The 7,269-nt window shown below is 44.2% G+C and overlaps 1 protein-coding gene across 10 annotated transcripts in view; it reads right to left on the bottom strand.

Annotated features, from left to right (window-relative positions):
- Positions 1 to 7,269, bottom strand: part of FAM110B (family with sequence similarity 110 member B) — a 159,478-nt gene that overhangs the window by 54,964 nt on the left and 97,245 nt on the right. The gene's annotated exons all lie outside the window — the stretch shown is intronic.

Here is a 7,269-nt window from a genome sequence, read left to right as displayed (position 1 = left end):
CGAGCCCGCGCCCGCCCGGCACGCAGCAGGCAGAGGCCGGGGTTTGGGAGATGAAAGGGGCCGACATTTCCCACGCGTGGACTCCTCCAGAGGCCTCCCGATTGGTGGGAAGTGCCTCTGATCGCGGCCGGTGGGCATTGCTTATAGGGTTTTCCCAAACCCGGTTCCCAGTTCATTAAATGCCTCTGTGTCCCTAAGAATCACTATCTGCTTTAGGCTCTAAGGTCCTTTGCAATGAAGCAAAACTGACTTCTTTACTACCCATCATCTCTCAATAGCACTTGAAATGAGCACTTCTTAACTTTTCAAAAACTAAAAAGATGGGCAAGTAGAATTAGCAGTAAAGATGAAAAAAAATTTTTTAGAAGTCAAGATGTTTCAGTTGTCTTATTTTTGCCAACCAATATATTTGAAAACATTCTCCCCAAAACAAGAATGCTTATGGAGTTCATCCCATTAAATATTAGCTTATTTTTTAATTAAAAAAACAAAGTAGAATACTTCCATATTAACCACAGAAATAGACAATTTTAAATGCTCCATAATTTTTCACGTTTAATGAGCAGAAACTAAAGTTTCTTTGTAGAATGTGCTTTCCCCAATCCTCTAGAGAACTAAGAACGAAATCTTAAGAAGTTAATCATACCTAAGTATGTTACTGTACAGAAAACTTGTATTAATAGCTAAACATTCATGGGACTAATTCATGCTTTCTGAGCTTGACTATCCCCACCCCAACCCCCCCAACCAAAATCACTAAAATGAAACACTTATCAATCTTCCAATATAAATCCATAGGGAGTTTTTCTACTTGATACACCACACAATGTAGCATTCCTCTCTTGGAGCCCTGGCAACAACTCTCTCTGCCTGTTGCTGCTGGCAGAGAATGTACCCGCATTCCAAAGTAACTGGTTAAAGACCTTCTTAACATCTTTGGTTATAATTAGGGATATTAAGAGAGCATGTATTCACCTGACATGTCAAATAGCTAATTTACAAAATAAAGTGGTATTATTACAAAATCACCTGCGCTCCCACTAAGAAAATGAAGTGTCCATTAATAACAACTGTGGAGGGAGGGCTGGCTGATATTTCTCTTATCATTTGAAACTCTAAATCTCTAAACACACCCATTGCCGTGTTTTATTAGAGACAATTTCATTAATCTGCAAAAGGATTTGTTCTAATAAAAATATTTTCCTGTGAACGATTTGAGAAGCCCCAAGGCAATTCCTACATAATGATTTCCTTTAATTGTGTGCTTCTATTATAATACTTCAATTTAGTTTAAAAAACCACCACCTCTCCTGAAGATTAAGCGAGATTGTTCCTTTTTGCTCTGACTACATTTTGAATGAAATGCCAGAAGAGGAGCAACGATTGCCCCACAGAGCCTCTGGGTCTGCTCTCCTGCCACTGTGTGTTCACCTCACTGGGAAATGACCCAGGCCCCCTTCCACTAAGGCGCTGGCCGCAGAGAGGCCAGCAGCGCCTGGGCTGGGAAGCAACACCACTGTGCTTGAAAAAGGGCTGCCCCCCGACCGGCGATGCTCCCCTAAGCGAGTGTGACATCTTCACGATGACCTCTGCAGCTTCCAAAATTCGTTCACGGAGGGGACCAGAAGGTTCAGGGGAAGAATGAAAGACGTTTGGTGCCCAAGGACCACAGCAATCCTCTAGCAAGCAGGAAGAGATGGCCCAGTGGGCCGACAGGGGACAGAGCTTGTACCTCTTCTTCGGGTGCCTTGTCTCTTCACCGACGACATGAGGTGACTGGATCTAATTCCTACTATCCCTTCTTTGCCTAAGATCATGTTCTGAGGCGCTAACAATGAGTAAGTGACTTCCAATTTCAAAATGACATCTAGGAATATTAGCCCCTGACTGACCTTTTCTGTGGCTCCTGAATTTGCTGTTCTTAGGAACATGTCCTTTGAATGACGAGTTAACCTACAACGCCCACTGGCATTAAGCTCGTGACGGCCCGCATCGCCGCCTTCTCAGGCCATGGCATCCGGGCTAAAAGCCGGAAACTTCTACCGCTACTGACCTGACTTCCCAGGATGGCTCTGGTACCGTATCGAGCACTAAATAAAAATCACGACTCCCAACTCAGCGTGACTGAGGAAAACCTGTCTGTCTTCTAGGATGTGTTCCTCAGCGAGCTCACTGTCTTCCTTTCACACTTTCTTCATGGAAGAGGCGGCATGAAAATGGGTAAATAGAGGAAGGCAGATACCCTCGAGATGGCTCCTCCGGGCACTCCATATGTAACTTAGGAAGCAGTGACGAAGTTTTAAGACATAAAGCCAGTATGAAAGGCTTATGTTAGAAAAATATTACTTATCTGGAACTACTTGACACTTCATTTCCTCTGGATTCTGCCCCTCCCCCTCTCTTCTCTGTCATCCCCAATTTCCCTACTAATTTGAACATGCTGACGATGTTTAGAAATGACTGTGGTCAGAGTTTAAAACTTTTAGTTTGAACTTTTTGAGGAGGTAAAAAAAAAAAAAAAGCATCTTATTGGAAGAATCGAAAGCCACAGAAGACGCGGTGGAAACTGGTGGTTGCTGCAGGACAACGAGGCACATTCCAGGTTTTCTACCTGTTTTAGCCAACGAACTAAAGCGACTTCGAAAACAGTCCAGGAAGATTAGGCCGCTCCTTCTCTCAATACTTACACAATCCTTAACTTCTGTTCTTTTACTTTTTGATGTTTAAGTAGTGTTGGCTGGGCCTGAGCTGTATAGTCCCAGAGTTCTGTAGTGCAGACTTTGTATAATGTATTTAAAGTACGTTCTAAAGGACCAGTCAAATGGTAAATGACACACCTGGAAACCTGAAGCTACATCTCCATGTCACCAATGTGATAACCTTGTGTTCAGGGAGCACCGTGGGACAGGCCCCTGTGCTGACTCAGCCCTGCCACCGGCCCCTGCCACCTGGACGCACCTCTTATGTGAGGCTGGGCACCGAGGGGAGCAGGTCAGGAGGGGCTTCTAGTTCTTCTTCGTCTTGTTTCAGGGAAAGAAAATTAGTCTCATTCGTGTAGAGTTTCATAAACAAAAGTAATTGTACAACCCCTCCTGATCCCTGACGTATGACTGAGGAGAGAGGACACAGCCTGAGGGAGAAACTTCCATTCCTGAACCATTTGGGCTAATTCTACCCCACTTAATATCCATTTGAAAATTTCACAGAAGGATAAAAAGGTTTGGAGAATAAAACTTGGCAGAGTCAAGGAATCAGGGTAGACATGAACTCAACGGCAACCTGGCCTGGGAGTGGTCACAGGACAGAGCCCTGCTGGCTCCCGCTGGGTGCAGGAGGGGGCCAGACAGGTCACTTTGTCTGTGTGGGAGTCCTGGTCTGTGTGGGGCGGATGTGATACAGACCCAGCCGGGGACAGAGGGCACAGAGACCAAGAAATGGTTCATTCACTCACCTTAGAGGTGCTTCTCAAACTTTAATGTGCCTGCACACCCTTGAGGATCTCCTTAAAATGCAGAGTAGGTTTTGGGTGGGACCCTGGATTCTGCACTTCTCATAGGTCCCTACTGATGCCTAGGAAGCTGGTCTAGCCTTTGAGTGGCAAGGGGGAAGGGAAGGAAGCTCACTCCTTTACTTGCGAGCATCAGATTAGGACGGAAATGCTTCTGGCACAGAGGAACGGAGCCAAGCTTTCTTGTCTCCTAAATGAGTGAAAGTCTGGGGCTTTTGGGGCACAAAAATAGCAATCCCAGAGAACTTGAAACTTAAAACCTGAATCCTTCTAACTTCGACTCTGCCAGCTCCTCACAGGGGCAGTGAAGACCAGGGCCCTGGGCCGACACGGAACACTGGGCAGAGCCGGCACACTGGGTCTAAGAGCACATGCAACCCTGGGTGCAGCAAGGAAGAGAAAATGAGCCTGAATACACACAGTTTATGTGAAAAGTGTTTAAAGCCAAAGTTCCTATAATGTAGGCAACATGTACCTCGATGCCTGTGAGGTCAGGCAGATCATGGGTGACTGTGGCCTGAAACTCTCCTGATTTTAAAATTCACTATTATAAAACACTGTGGGCCAAGTGCTTCTGGTAAGTAGAGAGAGAGAAAAAAGATAGTTAATGCTGAATTAATCTTTAAATTTTAAGTAGGAAGAAAGCACTGGAATTAGAGCAAGGACCTGGGATGGACACAACCTCAGATTTACCCACAGAAAGCTTCTTAAGTTGTGAAAACTGGTCACACCTTGCTTCTGTGTGTTCTGGCAGAAAAAAGGTAGTAGTAATGTTTTAAAGAGAGAGTCATATTCAACCCTAAGTCACTTAACATCTCCGGGTCTTGATCTTATGTATGGAAATGAATGTGTTGAATTTGGTGAACTTGAAAATGTCTTCAGCTCAAACATTCTTGGAGGCAAACAGCAAAAGAAGCAATTTACTTTTGAGGTTAAAAAAAAAAAAAAAGAGTTCTTGAAAAACAAATTCTTCTAGTTTCCTAACATGTCTGATCACAAAACATTTACAATATAAACGAAACGCCCCCCCACCCACCGTTCCTTTTTTATTTTTGCTGATAGTACTTGTGTTTACTGACTTTAGCATAAGATTTCAACTTGACTGGGGGTCCGTCTTATAACTATATGATTGGTTTTTCCCACTTAAGAGGAGAGAAACAGCCTGGCCACTACATGACAATGTCAACTTTTGAATTCTTTACAAATGTAAGGAAGATGAACTCAAAATACAAGAGTGCTTACTGAATTATGGGCTGTGTTCAATCGATTAGTGCCTATTGACTGCGTAATTACGTGTAAGATGTAAATAAACAGGAAAGTCATGGCAATTTAGAAAAGATTCAAAATATACATGATGAATAGTAATTGAACAATGTTGAAGATAAATGTGGCAGGACTGTCACAAAAGACTCCCCACAAACCACTTCTCAGTAGTGAGATGAAGAAACGGGGAGGCGGGGAAGAGCCGGAGTGAAGAAAGGCATGAAAGATGGGGCATCCATCATCACAGCAGCTCTGGACTTGAGGCCACAGTACATTCAAGACACTTACAAGACACGTGATGGATGTGCAAGGTGCTGGGGGACCACAGTGAAAGACCTACTGGAGTGAAGAGAAAGGACTGATGGAATTTGGATTTTATACAGAGTAATGGGAGAACACTACAGAGTAATGAAGCATTCGTGACATGGGCAGATTTGTATCTTTAAAAAAATCCCCTGGCTGCAGAGAGGGCATAAAAGACGGGAGTGAGGACAGGCTGAGAGCGGCTGCAGACAGCCCAGTCCAGTCAGAGCTGTCCCGGGAGGGGAGACAACGAACTTAGGCGGTGGCCCATTATGGCACTGCCTCTGGGTCTGAATCCTGACTCTGCCTCACAATGACTGGGTGGCCTTGGGCAGATTACTGTACCTTCTGGTGCCTCAGGTTTCTCATCTCTGAAATTTGAATAATAATCATACCTACTTACAACTACTTATATTTTGAGTTCAACTCCTTTACATTTGTAAAAAAATTCAAGTTAACATTGTCATGTGAAACCGCATTTTTACTTTAGTGACCAGGCGGTTTCTCTGTTCTTAAGTGGGGAAAACCAAGCATATAGTTATGAGAGGGATCCCCGGTCAAATTCCTTAGAGAATTCGAGACGGTTAAATAAAGGCAAAAAGATACTTTTCATTCACGTTAAAAGACACATTTTCATTCTTTGAGGATGGAGAGAAGTGCAGACGATTTCAAGAGATGCTTAAGAGGCACACTGAGCCATCTTGGAGACGAAGTGGATGTGGAGGGGAAGGGCAGGTGAGCTGAGGACGATTCTGGGCTTCTCGTCTGGCTCCTGAGAAGTGGTCTGTGGGGGAGTGCACACTCTAGTCTAATCCTCCATCCTGTCCTCCCTCACACCCCTGGGTTGAGCCAAGCAGAACAACGGCAGCCCCTCCAAACCAGCTGTGCGCATTCACACGTCTGCACTTCCCTCTGCCTGAGAAGTTTTTAACCAACAGCGTTGCATGAAACTTATCATTTCCTTCATATATATCACAAATAGTTAACAATATTGTGGTTATCACAAAAATTATACCTGGAAGCAAAATGTATTCATAAGTAATGCTTAGTTCTGTGGGTTAAAAGCAGCGATGCTAGTCCATTTGGAAGACATTAATTTACTCATTTTAATTAAGATGCCATGTTTTTCAACATTTTCTCTTTTCCTTCTCATTCCAATGCACAGTCACTTTTATTAACTCTTTTTATACTGAAAATAACTTGTAAAAAATGCAAAAGGAGAGTAACAAAAGTGAAAAAGTAAATGAGTAACAAAAGCAATTATCAAAAAATAGACTAAATGTGTATAAGTTCAACAGAAACTAAGAAATCGGAGAACCAACCGTCTAGAAGCATTAAGTCCAAACGACCACCCTTTCAAGGCCTGAATTTCCTCAGTTACTAAACCGTGTGCCTTGTTTCTTTCACCTGGTGAAATCCCTCACCATCTACAATTCTGAGAGGAGAATCTTCTCTTTTCTGACCTCGCGTTGCCGTCAGCCACCAGCTCCAAGCTATACAACGAAATAATCTTTTTTTGTCAACAACACTATCGCTTTGTATTTTTTGAAATCACAGACTTTTCCTAATAACACTTAAACATTTGATTCCAGCACTCCAGGCATTTTTTGCTTATTCTTTCAGTTGGCTAGGGCAGGTCTTCAAATGGTACTTAGTAGAACATCTCTGCCCTTGGTTTCCATCACTTTGCTTTAAATTTTCCACGTGTTAGGTAAACCATTTCCACTCTTTTTCTGCAACCCCTTTAAGCCTTGTTCTTTTGAGACATCTACTGCATTGGACTAGAGGCCAGGTAGGAAATGCTAGAATGAGTGCAGAGAGAGGCCAGCCTTTACCGTCTGGTGACGCGGCGGCTGTGGGCGGAGAAATATACGTCTATCTACCCCAGAGGCTCTCGCGCCGCGTGCGGAGGAACACTGGTGGGGCAGCACGAAACGTGTGAAAATCATTCTGACAAATGAGTATGTACTGTGCTAGGGCGCTTTCCTCCAGGTGGCGCTGCAAACTGGACAAGTCTGGAGGGAAGAGTGGAGGAGGACAATTTGTTACCGCCAGGAGGGGGACATCACAGAGTTTGCGCATGATGTCAGGCGGGCAGACAGCCAGCGATGGGAACGAAGACAGCTTTGCCTCAGGTGAGCAGGATCAGGGCTGTCTCAAGCTCTCGGCTCAGCGCTGCGCTGTAGGAGGAAGCC

The sequence above is a fragment of the Pteropus alecto genome, unplaced genomic scaffold, assembly GCF_000325575.1.
Source record: "Pteropus alecto unplaced genomic scaffold, ASM32557v1 scaffold87, whole genome shotgun sequence".
NCBI lineage: Eukaryota > Metazoa > Chordata > Mammalia > Chiroptera > Pteropodidae > Pteropus > Pteropus alecto.
This window is presented reverse-complemented; position numbering and strand designations above follow the sequence as displayed.